Source organism: Amia ocellicauda, chromosome 11, assembly GCF_036373705.1.
Source record: "Amia ocellicauda isolate fAmiCal2 chromosome 11, fAmiCal2.hap1, whole genome shotgun sequence".
Taxonomy (NCBI): domain Eukaryota; kingdom Metazoa; phylum Chordata; class Actinopteri; order Amiiformes; family Amiidae; genus Amia; species Amia ocellicauda.
The window spans coordinates 3856753-3870622 of NC_089860.1; the positions used below are offsets into that span (position 1 = coordinate 3856753).

The 13870-nt window shown below is 38.7% G+C and overlaps 1 pseudogene; it reads right to left on the reverse strand.

Moving 5' to 3' along the window:
- Window positions 1-2571: 2571 nt before the first annotated feature.
- Window positions 2572-5763, reverse strand: LOC136763595 (putative nuclease HARBI1; annotated as a pseudogene).
- Window positions 5764-13870: the final 8107 nt, after the last annotated feature.

Sequence of the window (13870 nt, forward strand, 5' to 3'; positions counted from 1 at the left end):
GAAGTTATGCCCCCCGTGTTGCATCCTTAACATTAAACAGGATCACTCGTTGTGATCTCAGTTTGAAATTACTTTCAAATCAAAGCAATAACCAACCGCTACAGATCCAGGAACGTCATTGCTCTTGTATCACTGTCCATTTTCATGTATTTATTTTCTAAAACGTGTATTCATGTTTCTTATGAATCACATTTAATCCTATATTTTAGTTTCACTTTCGTTTTCTCTTGCTTTTTTCCTGGTTTCTCTACATCTGAAATAATCCCTCACTAGTTTGTGTACTTGTTATAAAAAACAATCAAACGAACAAGGAAACAAAAACAGGCTTTAAACAGCTTACATTACATTATTTTTCATTTAGCAGATGCTCTTAAGCAGGGCAACTTATATTTGTACCCATTTATACAGCTGGGCATTTTACTGGAGCAATCTAAGTGAATAACCTTGCTCAAGGGTACAACAGCACTGCACCACCTGGGATTTGAACCCACAACCTTCCTGTCACGAGTGTAGAACTCTAACCACTAATCCACAGTGCTACCAATTACAGCTTAAAACTGCTGCAGCTTTTAAAATCGTAATTACCTTCTCAACCTTAATTAGTTGCTTACTTGCTGTTTAATTTGGTTGTCACGTTAATTACCGATGTGTTGTGTTATTTATAATTCCAGCTTGTAAAGACTATGTTTTTCATTAGGGGGAAACAGCTCCAATTATTAATATTAAGCCCCTGACCGTGTAAGTCCGTTTTTTCGGGTGTAGCTCTCACAGTACACGTCTTATGTTCACACTTTAAACTCTGCAGGGTAGAGCCAGCGATTCTGCATTGTTCAGTATATAACATGTTACTGTAAGTTACGATTTCACTGAGAGAGAAGAGGACAAAGTCGTGCCCCCCGTGTTGCATCGGTAACATTAAACAGGAAGTAATGGACTCGTGAAGGCACTCGATCTCAGTTCGAAATGATTTTCAAATTAAAGCAATAACCCACCACTACAGATTAAGCAACGTCACTGCTGTTGTACCACTGTTCATATACATGTATTTATTTTAATAACTTGTATTTTCGTGTTTTGTGAATCACTTTTAATTCTGTTTCAGTTTCACTTTCGGTTCTCTCGCTTTTCTCCAGGGCTTATGTATAGCTGAAACGATCCCTCACTATAACAAATCTCAGTTTACACTATTTGTATTTGCTTGCAGAAGTGTCTGTGTGTTTAAACAGATACTTTCCATTGTAATACTGTTGCAAGTGACTGATAGTTCTTAGTTTTTACGATGTACATGCCAAAGATGGCGCCTGAATCTTGTTTTCTCGGTGAAAAATATGATATATGCTGCCACAAGTGGTGACAGTGCGTCATTACAGTCCGAAAATTGGACAAAATTGACTTTTTGTCTCAAACATTTGTTCATTGCTCCCATTTCTTCATGTAGGAACTTTTCTTATAGAATATTTGCAGAGAACAGTCCCCAGATGCTGTATACCAAAGCACACATCAGCCAGTCAAATGGTCTATGAGGAGTTGAGGCTGAAGTGTTTTCAGCATAATCGAACATTGTGGGCACACCATGTGACTTATCAATTTTCTGTTATATCCAAATCAAGTATTAACATAAGCGCACTATGTAGAAAAAGTTTCATAATTCAACTCTTTACCATTCCTGAAAAAACGATGTTTGAAAATGGTCCATTTTGTTGGACTACAGTCAAGATGGCTGCCAAACCATGTGACTGTAGGCCACCATATTGCATTCGAGTGACCATACCATAGGCCCCTACACTCATACCAAGTTTGGTGAGTTTTCACCAAGCGGTTCAAAAGTTATAGGCATTTGAAAATATTCTGGCGGAAGAAAAGAAAAATAATAATACAAATCCTTACAACAACAATAGGCTTCCAGGTATCCTGGACCTGGAAGCCTAATAAAAATTCTTACAAAAACAATAGGCTTCCAGGCATCCTGGACCTGGAAGCCTAATAATAAAAATCTTTACAACAACAATAGGCTTCCAGGCATCCTGGACCTGAGGGGTGTACTAGGAAGCGAGTTTAACCTACTCAGAGTTAACTCGGGGTTATCAAGGAAAGTCAGGGTTGACAAACTCTGATTGCCTACACTGGTGTTAAACGGTACTACGATGGTGATTAAGATATCGCTTAGTTGACTCGGTGTTAACTCAACTGGAGTGCACGTTCACGTAAAAGGGACGTGTTTGGCAGCGCAGGCTGAGGTTTAGCAGAATGGCTCGGGCTCCGTATTTTTCCCCGGAGGAATGCACGCTGATAATGTCTGGATTTGAGGAATTTAAAGAGAGGTTAATGGCTAAATCTAACACTGTGCCGTCAACAAAGCCAGGGAGGCTTGTTGGCAGCGCATTGCTGACAGAGTAAATTCGTAAGAACAGTGTTCTTGTCATATGTTCTCTATTTTGTCTTATGGACTCTTCTTTTATTTGTAATATGATATATTATTTTACTCAATCTAATGTGAAGACACTTAGGATACTTCAATTATAGCCTACACATGGACTACATCTCTGAAATTGACCCGTTACTCAATGTTAATGAATTAAGATCTACTAAAGCACCCAGTCTGTAGGGCTGCCTGGATGAATGTAATGCCATTGATTTCAGAATAACTTCATTCTAACAATCATTTCAGCTGCAGCCCCAGTGGAAAGCGCACCTGGTAACAAGTCCGGATGTGGTGTGTATTAATACTTCTCATCATTAATACACAGTATATATGTGGTTCGTAGCCTACACTTATAACAGCTGTGGAAGAACAATCATCTTCAATCAGGTTGGACGTTAGTTGCAATGCCTTTAATACACACAGCGTGGAGAGGAACAGTGAATCAAGAAGATCCCAAAGTCGCTCTGCCTTCATTTTAAAAGTCAGAGGCTTTTATACACAAAAAACAAAGATCTGGTTACAATCACAAAGTCATTACTATATTATTTTAGAGAGTTAGATGAGCAGAATATATATATATATATATATATCATTATAGGACAGAGTTCATATGTCAACACATGGATTAGGGAGCAGGCACTTCAATCATACTGTTTGACATTGTCTCCAAGATTTTCATCGTAAATAACAAACAGAAATCAAGCTTCCTTCTGGCCTGTCCTTCTGGCTTGACCTTATCTTTCTTAAGTATACAAGAGAGTAAAACAGGTATGAGAGAGAGAATTTCTAACTTTCCTTCCACATAGCCTATTTATGTGTTCACAGCAAACAAAAAAAAGGCTGACATAGTGAAAACTGGAGGAGGGCCACCCCCTGCTTAATTTTCACAGGCAGAGGAGTTGGCACTGGTGAACAATAAAGGACGGCCCATAATGGAAGGGGGTCAAGGGGGCAGTCGGTTCTGACCCTGGTGGCAGCTCGATGTCCACCCTTTATGTACAGGGTAATATCATATCAATTGTTTTGATTGCCCAGTTTAAAATAATTGTATGTAGTTCACATGCCTGTCTTATGTACAGTTCAGGGGGATACTATTGATCTGCTCCAGCCACCAGCATGTCCCTCATCTGACTCTCAGGTAGAGGTAAGTGTGAAAATAATTGAGGAGTTTAGTGGATTTATCAATGCTGATATGTTGACACAATTTAACAGCTTTTCTCTTAAATTGTTTTTCAGGAGGACTTGGGTGAGGAGACCATGTCAGCTGTGTCTGACACACAATGGGTTGACCCATTTAATCATTTGTACTTTCAGATCTATTTAACTGTGACTAACATAGGCTAATACTAGGCTATGTATGGCAAATTGTCATGAGCTGATATTTCCAGTCATAGATCTATTTAATGAGAATGAACCTTCACATTATTGTCTTTCAGGAGGAGCTAAATCAACCACTCTCCCCACCCATCGCTACCTCCTCTCAGGCCTCACAGAGAACCCAAAGGGTAGCTTTTTCTTTGCTATTAAAATAAATATTCATACTGACAATATGAAACACAAATGATGTTGAATCCTGCATGCCATGTTCGTTCTCTCAATGTGTTGCTGTGTAGGCTGGATCTGACAATGTGTGCTCGCTGTATAAGCGTATGCTTGAGCTCGACTGCCAGAAAAAAAGGCTACAAATAAAAAAACTTAAACTGGAAATCGAAAAATTGGAACATGACAAAAAGGTATTGGTATACATTGACCATTGCTATACAGTGACCATCCTTTCATCAATATGTGTCTACCATCTGTAACTTTTTTTTTTTTAATTTTCAGGAAAGGGAGAATGCCAATAAATAAATACACATATCAATAAAGAATGTTTTCATGTGTCTCTTCTTATTGGGTGAAAAATTGATTTGTGATGACTTCTCTGACAGCTCTTCCTGTTGGGTGATCCAACGTCACTGGGTCCACTACATCTGGTGGCATCGGCAGCTGGCATGGTACTCTTTCTTTTCTAATAGTGGCAATGTTATGGAGCACCACACATGCTGCCACCACCTCACATGCCCGCTCCACACACACCCATAAGCCTTGCAGGCAAGCAAAGCGTGCTTTGATGACCCCAAATGTCATCTCTGTCCTGACCCTTGTGTTACTGTGAGCCACGTTATATTTTATTTGTTCCCTTGTTTGTGGGTCAGGATAGCGGGTCATCAGGTAACGCAGACACGGATAGCCTCTGTCCCCAAGGAGCAGACCATCATAACGCCCTTTGAACGATAGAAAGATATTGTCACAATACAGCATGATGTGTGAAATATAGGGTGGTGGTTGTCTTACCTTGTTCAAATCTCTGACCAAGAGTGGATTCCCGAAATATGCGTGAATCATGCACCGACCCCGGCCACCTAGCCTCCAGACTGGTCAGCATTAAATGGTGATCGCATGTCATCTGACAAAAGAATTCAGGCCATTTTAACATACTATCATTGTAAAAAATCACCACCTAATGTGTCTATAATTGTCTTGAATATAAGTAGAAGTTTTGAGGACAAAATAATGTAGACTAGCCTACATGTCAGATCAAATACGATATGATCAAATACCTGAACATTGATGCTGTGAAATGACTTCCTATTCACATAATCCCCCTCATGTTCTCCCAGGGGTGCTCTCATGGGGATATGCGTACAGTCAATTGCACCAATCACCCTCGGGATTCCTATGGAAAAGAAATGTGTTCTGTATATAGGCCCAGCCTATGCATATTAAAAATAGATCAAGTACTTCTAAATTGTGAATTACCTGCGATCACATAAAAAGCCTCTTTGATCTTTAGCACGCTTAAATGGCCAGGGAACACAACAAATGCATCCAGCAGTTTAGAGAGAGTGAGTGCCACTTTGCGAACTGCACGGCACACAGTATTCTTGCTCAGATGTTCAGCATCACCGATAGAATACATGAAGTGTCCGCTGGCAAAATACTGCAAAGCAAGGCACACTGTCTGTTCAACAGTGAGGGCATCACTCCGGCGAGTGGCATTGGAGACGTCTGGCCCTAGAAGCCAGCAAAGATACTGAATTCCCTCCGATGAGTAATGATATCTTTCATAGAGAACATCATCGGGGTAAGATAGAGGATTTGCACTTTCTCTAAACACCCTCGCCCTGCGGAGTGAGCCCCCTCACAATCCGTGCGCCGATGTCGATTGGGTCTTCCAAATGTGGCAGCATTTTTCTCGACAAGACTGTAGGCGGAGGGGTGGTGCTTATATAGGGTAACACCGAGTTAACCACAAACATAACCTGCTCGGAGAAGTGTAGAGATGCGGCATATATTGCCATGACAGCATACCTCGGGTAAAACTTATCCACCTTCGTAGTACGGGTTAACCGGGAAGTTACACCCGACCTCGCAAAGTTACCCCTGAACTTACCTGGATAAGCCAGTTACCTTGCTTCGTAGTACAGCCCTCTGGAAGCCTAATAATAATAATAATAATAATAATAATAATAATAATAATAAAAATCCTTACAACAACAATAGGCATCCAGGCATCCTGGACCTGGAAGTCCAATAATAATAATAATAATAATAATAATAATAATAATAATAATAATAATAATAATAATAAAAATCCTTACAACAACAATAGGCTTCCAGGCATCATGGACCTGGAAGCCTAATAAAAATCCTTAAAACAACAATAGGCTACCAGGCATCCTGGACCTGGAAGCCAAATAATAATAATAATAATAATAATAATAATAATAATAATAATAATAATAATCCTTACAACAACAATAGGCTTCCAGGCATCCTGGACCTGGAAGCCTAATACAAATCCTTAAAACAACAATAGGCTTCCAGGCATCCTGGACCTGGAAGCCTAATAATAAAATCCTTAAAACAACAATAGGCTTCCAGGCATCCTGGACCTGGAAGCCAAATAATAATACAAATCCTTACAACAACAATAGGCTTCCAGGCATCCTGGACCTGGAAGCCAAATAATAATACAAATCCTTACAACAACAATAGGCTTCCAGGCATCCCGGACCTGGAAGCCAAATAATAATAAAAATCCTTACAACAACAATAGGCTTCCAGGCATCCCGGACCTGGAAGCCAAATAATAATAAAAATCCTTACAGCAACAATAGGCTTCCAGGCATCCTGGACCTGGAAGCCCAATAATAATAATAATAATAATAATAATAATAATAATAATAATAATAATAATAATAATAATCCTTACAACAACAATAGGCTTCCAGGCATCCTGGACCTGGAAGCCTAATAAAAATCCTTAAAACAACAATAGGCTTCCAGGCATCCTGGACCTGGAAGCCAAATAATAATAAAAATCCTTACAGCAACAATAGGCTTCCAGGCATCCTGGACCTGGAAGCCAAATAATAATAAAAATCCTTACAACAACAATAGGCTTCCAGGCATCCTGGACCTGGAAGCCTAATAAAAATCCTTAAAACAACAATAGGCTTCCAGGCATCCTGGACCTGGAAGCCAAATAATAATAATAATCCTTACAACAACAATAGGCTTCCAGGCATCCTGGACCTGGAAGCCTAATAAAAATCCTTAAAACAACAATAGGCTTCCAGGCATCCTGGACCTGGAAGCCTAATAATAAAATCCTTACAACAACAATAGGCTTCCAGGCATCCTGGACCTGGAAGCCAAATAATAATAAAAATCCTTACAGCAACAATAGGCTTCCAGGCATCCTGGACCTGGAAGCCAAATAATAATAAAAATCCTTACAACAACAATAGGCTTCCAGGCATCCTGGACCTGGAAGCCCAATAATAATAATAATAATAATAATAATAATAATAATAATAATAATAATAATAATAATAATAATAATAATAATCATAATAATCATAATAATAATAATCCTTACAACAACAATAGGCTTCCAGGCATCCTGGACCTGGAAGCCTAATAATAAAATCCTTAAAACAACAATAGGCTTCCAGGCATCCTGGACCTGGAAGCCAAATAATAATAAAAATCCTTACAACAACAATAGGCTTCCAGGCATCCTGGACCTGGAAGCCCAATAATAATAATAACAATAATAATAATAATAATAATAATAATAATAATCCTTACAACAACAATAGGCTTCCAGGCATCCTGGACCTGGAAGCCAAATAATAATAAAAATCCTTACAACAACAATAGGCTTCCAGGCATCCTGGACCTGGAAGCCTAATAATAAAATCCTTAAAACAACAATAGGCTTCCAGGCATCCTGGACCTGGAAGCCAAATAATAATAATAATCCTTACAACAACAATAGGCTTCCAGGCATCCTGGACCTGGAAGCCTAATAATAAAATCCTTAAAACAACAATAGGCTTCCAGGCATCCTGGACCTGGAAGCCAAATAATATTAATAATCCTTACAACAACAATAGGCTTCCAGGCATCCTGGACCTGGAAGCCAAATAATAATAAAAATCCTTACAACAACAATAGGCTTCCAGGCATCCTGGACCTGGAAGCCCAATAATAATAAAAATCCTTAGAGCAACAATAGGCTTCCAGGCATCCTGGACATGGAAGCCCAATAATAATAAAAATCCTTACAACAACAATAGGCTTCCAGGCATCCTGGACCTGGAAGCCCAATAATAATAATAATAATAATAATCATCATAATAATAATAATAATAATAATCCTTACAACAACAATAGGCTTCCAGGCATCCTGGACCTGGAAGCCAAATAATAATACAAATCCTTACAACAACAATAGGCTTCCAGGCATCCTGGACCTGGAAGCCCAATAATAATAATAATAATAATAATAATAATAATAATAATAATAATAATAATAATAATAATAATAATCCTTACAACAACAATAGGCTTCCAGGCATCCTGGACCTGGAAGCCTAATAAAAATCCTTAAAACAACAATAGGCTTCCAGGCATCCTGGACCTGGAAGCCTAATAATAAAATCCTTACAACAACAATAGGCTTCCAGGCATCCTGGACCTGGAAGCCAAATAATAATAAAAATCCTTACAGCAACAATAGGCTTCCAGGCATCCTGGACCTGGAAGCCCAATAATAATAATAATAATAATAATAATAATAATAATAATAATAATAATAATAATAATAATAATAATAATAATAATCCTTACAACAACAATAGGCTTCCAGGCATCCTGGACCTGGAAGCCAAATAATAATAAAAATCCTTAGAGCAACAATAGGCTTCCAGGCATCCTGGACATGGAAGCCCAATAATAATAAAAATCCTTACAGCAACAATAGGCTTCCAGGCATCCTGGACCTGGAAGCCTAATAATAATAATAATCCTTACAACAACAATAGGCTTCCAGGCATCCTGGACCTGGAAGCCTAATAATACAATCCTTACAACAACAATAGGCTTCCAGGCATCCTGGACCTGGAAGCCTAATAAAAATCCTTACAACAACAATAGGCTTCCAGGCATCCTGGACCTGGAAGCCCAATAATAATAATAATAATACTAATAATAATAATAATAATAATAAAAATCCTTACAACAACAATAGGCTTCCAGGCATCCTGGACCTGGAAGCCCAATAATAATAATAATAATAATAATAATAATAATAATAATAATAATAATAATAATCCTTACAACAACAATAGGCTTCCAGGCATCCTGGACCTGGAAGCCTAATAAAAATCCTTAAAACAACAATAGGCTTCCAGGCATCCTGGACCTGGAAGCCAAATAATAATAATAATCCTTACAACAACAATAGGCTTCCAGGCATCCTGGACCTGGAAGCCTAATAAAAATCCTTAAAACAACAATAGGCTTCCAGGCATCCTGGACCTGGAAGCCTAATAATAAAATCCTTACAACAACAATAGGCTTCCAGGCATCCTGGACCTGGAAGCCAAATAATAATACAAATCCTTACAACAACAATAGGCTTCCAGGCATCCTGGACCTGGAAGCCCAATAATAATAATAATAATAATAATAATAATAATAATAATAATAATAATAATAATAATAATAATAATCCTTACAACAACAATAGGCTTCCAGGCATCCTGGACCTGGAAGCCTAATAAAAATCCTTAAAACAACAATAGGCTTCCAGGCATCCTGGACCTGGAAGCCTAATAATAAAATCCTTACAACAACAATAGGCTTCCAGGCATCCTGGACCTGGAAGCCAAATAATAATAAAAATCCTTACAGCAACAATAGGCTTCCAGGCATCCTGGACCTGGAAGCCCAATAATAATAATAATAATAATAATAATAATAATAATAATAATAATAATAATAATAATAATAATCCTTACAACAACAATAGGCTTCCAGGCATCCTGGACCTGGAAGCCAAATAATAATAAAAATCCTTAGAGCAACAATAGGCTTCCAGGCATCCTGGACATGGAAGCCCAATAATAATAAAAATCCTTACAGCAACAATAGGCTTCCAGGCATCCTGGACCTGGAAGCCTAATAATAATAATAATCCTTACAACAACAATAGGCTTCCAGGCATCCTGGACCTGGAAGCCTAATAATACAATCCTTACAACAACAATAGGCTTCCAGGCATCCTGGACCTGGAAGCCTAATAAAAATCCTTACAACAACAATAGGCTTCCAGGCATCCTGGACCTGGAAGCCCAATAATAATAATAATAATACTAATAATAATAATAATAATAATAAAAATCCTTACAACAACAATAGGCTTCCAGGCATCCTGGACCTGGAAGCCCAATAATAATAATAATAATAATAATAATAATAATAATAATAATAATAATAATAATCCTTACAACAACAATAGGCTTCCAGGCATCCTGGACCTGGAAGCCTAATAAAAATCCTTAAAACAACAATAGGCTTCCAGGCATCCTGGACCTGGAAGCCAAATAATAATAATAATCCTTACAACAACAATAGGCTTCCAGGCATCCTGGACCTGGAAGCCTAATAAAAATCCTTAAAACAACAATAGGCTTCCAGGCATCCTGGACCTGGAAGCCTAATAATAAAATCCTTACAACAACAATAGGCTTCCAGGCATCCTGGACCTGGAAGCCTAATAATAAAATCCTTACAACAACAATAGGCTTCCAGGCATCCTGGACCTGGAAGCCAAATAATAATAAAAATCCTTACAACAACAATAGGCTTCCAGACATCCTGGACCTGGAAGCCCAATAATAATAATAATAATAATAATAATAATAATAATAATAATAATAATAATAATAATAATAATAATAATCCTTACAACAACAATAGGCTTCCAGGCATCCTGGACCTGGAAGCCTAATAATAAAATCCTTAAAACAACAATAGGCTTCCAGGCATCCTGGACCTGGAAGCCAAATAATAATAAAAATCCTTACAACAACAATAGGCTTCCAGGCATCCTGGACCTGGAAGCCCAATAATAATAATAACAATAATAATAATAATAATAATAATAATAATAATCCTTACAACAACAATAGGCTTCCAGGCATCCTGGACCTGGAAGCCAAATAATAATAAAAATCCTTACAACAACAATAGGCTTCCAGGCATCCTGGACCTGGAAGCCTAATAATAAAATCCTTAAAACAACAATAGGCTTCCAGGCATCCTGGACCTGGAAGCCAAATAATAATAATAATCCTTACAACAACAATAGGCTTCCAGGCATCCTGGACCTGGAAGCCTAATAATAAAATCCTTAAAACAACAATAGGCTTCCAGGCATCCTGGACCTGGAAGCCAAATAATATTAATAATCCTTACAACAACAATAGGCTTCCAGGCATCCTGGACCTGGAAGCCAAATAATAATAAAAATCCTTACAACAACAATAGGCTTCCAGGCATCCTGGACCTGGAAGCCCAATAATAATAAAAATCCTTAGAGCAACAATAGGCTTCCAGGCATCCTGGACATGGAAGCCCAATAATAATAAAAATCCTTACAACAACAATAGGCTTCCAGGCATCCTGGACCTGGAAGCCCAATAATAATAATAATAATAATCATCATAATAATAATAATAATAATAATCCTTACAACAACAATAGGCTTCCAGGCATCCTGGACCTGGAAGCCAAATCATAATACAAATCCTTACAACAACAATAGGCTTCCAGGCATCCTGGACCTGGAAGCCCAATAATAATAATAATAATAATAATAATAATAATAATAATAATAAAAATCCTTACAACAACAATAGGCTTCCAGGCATCTTGGACCTGGGAGCCTAATAAAAATCCTAACAGAAACAATAGGGTTCCAGCACTCTGTGCATGGAACCCTAATACTAAAAATCCTAACAGAAACAATAGTCTTCCAACACTTCATGCATGGATGCCTAATAATAATGGGTAAGACGTTTATGCTACAGCACCACTAAACATAACGACTCACTCAAGTTGCTATGAGGAAGACATATCTTCTGTAGTGTTCCTGCTAACCAAGAAGTTATGGCACACATCCTTAAACACTGAAGAGCATAAGATTTTGACATCCACCATTTGTTGTTGAGTTTAAATAAAACAATTTCTTACTTACTTAGACACTATAGCAAAACATAAAGTCTTCATTTTAGTAACTGAGCAAGTTTGCCTTGAAGTCACATGTCACTCCTAAACTGTGTGTATCCTTTCAACTTGTATTTATCCCCATCATTTTCTGTAATCCATGTTTCGTTCACTCCTACAACATCATAGACACCCGCCAGCACTGTGGCTTCTAGGTCTAACATCTTGTTCCTTATACTCCTGGCATTGAGGTACAAACATTTCAGGACTTTCCTACTAGCAGTTTCCCTTGATTTCTCCCATCTCCCGTTGTCAGAACTCCCTGCCCCCCTGGTCCGTAGTTTAAAAGATTCTCAATTACTCTGCACATACGCTCTCCCAATGCATTAGCCCCCCTTCTGTTTAGATGTAGTGTCCGGTTTGTACAGGTCCCATCTATCCCAGAAGAAAGGCCAATGCTCCATAAACCTAAAACCCTCTTCCCTACACCAAGATTTCAACCACGTGTTAAACTTTGTAATCTCTACCTGTCTCCCTGGCCATGCACATGGTACCAGAAGTATTTCAGAGAAAACTACCGTGGAGGTTCTGATCTTTAGTTTTGTTCCCAACTCTTTACATTTGTCTTGCAGAACCTCTTCCCAATGTGGACCATGACCAATGGATTCCCCCAGCTTTGGCCAGTAGCCTGGCTACTAGTTTAGGGAGATCTGCAACCTGAGCACCAGGCAGGCAAGATACCATGCGGGTCTCCTTATCACTAGCACGCACTGTGTGATCTACGCCTCTAAGACTTGAATCTCCTACTATAACTACCTCCCTGTTCTGGGGGGGAATGGGTGCTCTGGTGCTCAACTGCCCTACCATCACCTTCTGAGCTGTCACTGTCCAATTCGGTGTCTAGCAGTTGGAACCTGTTGGGCAATTCTAGCTCTTGGAATGTCTCTAGGGGTTGTGCGTGCCCTTTTCTGCAGTTACGACCTACTGTAACCCAGCAGTTCTCTATGCTGTCCTGCTCTAAGGGCTCAACTCGCCTAGGTTTTGGCGTATACACCATCTCTCTCATGGGCTGATTAACCAATTCTTCTATATCACTAATATAGCACAGATCAACAAGCTGAGCCTCAAGATCACGGACCTTGATCTCTAGGATTTCAACATGCTGACAACTTTCACAAATTAAATCTTCTTGGGTGAGCAATCATTCTGCAAACCTGACATTATAGTGGCCACATGCTTCTAAATGTTTTTCAGTCTCTTGGTTCCTGTTCCCTAGTAAACTGCTTAACTTTCTGTCACCGAGAAACAGTGCAGCTCTTGCCCAACAGCAGCCACCTAACTGGCTCCAACTGGTTCAACCTGGAACAGAATTCCTGCTAGTCCTTGACTAAATCACCTTTCTTCAACCTATTTACTTTCACCAACTCAGCAACTGCAGTGAAGGCAAACTACAGACAATGCTAACTTCAATTAAGACAAAGTTAAAACAAAATGAGGAATGCTAAGACTGGTCTGGAAAAAAACAAGATGGCTGCCTCTCACCTGTACTGTCCTATGTCTGTTTGTGGCAACTTTTAAATACTTCTGTTTGTACTGGACATACTGGATCAATATCTTAAATCAATAAATAATTATTATACATTGAATCGCTAAACATGTGCATCATTATTTCATATTATAACCTATATTTGTGCAGCTCAACTCATACAGCTTACCTCCAGCAAACCGTGTACACACGTCTGCTGAAGTACAGCTAGGAGGAGGTACATAAAGTGCATAACTGCAGTTGTACATCTCGCCAGCTCACAATGTTACACAAATGGGTGATTAAACTCCCACCTGTCCCTTTAACTAGAGACAGTAGCCTGGCCAGGTAAAAACTTCACT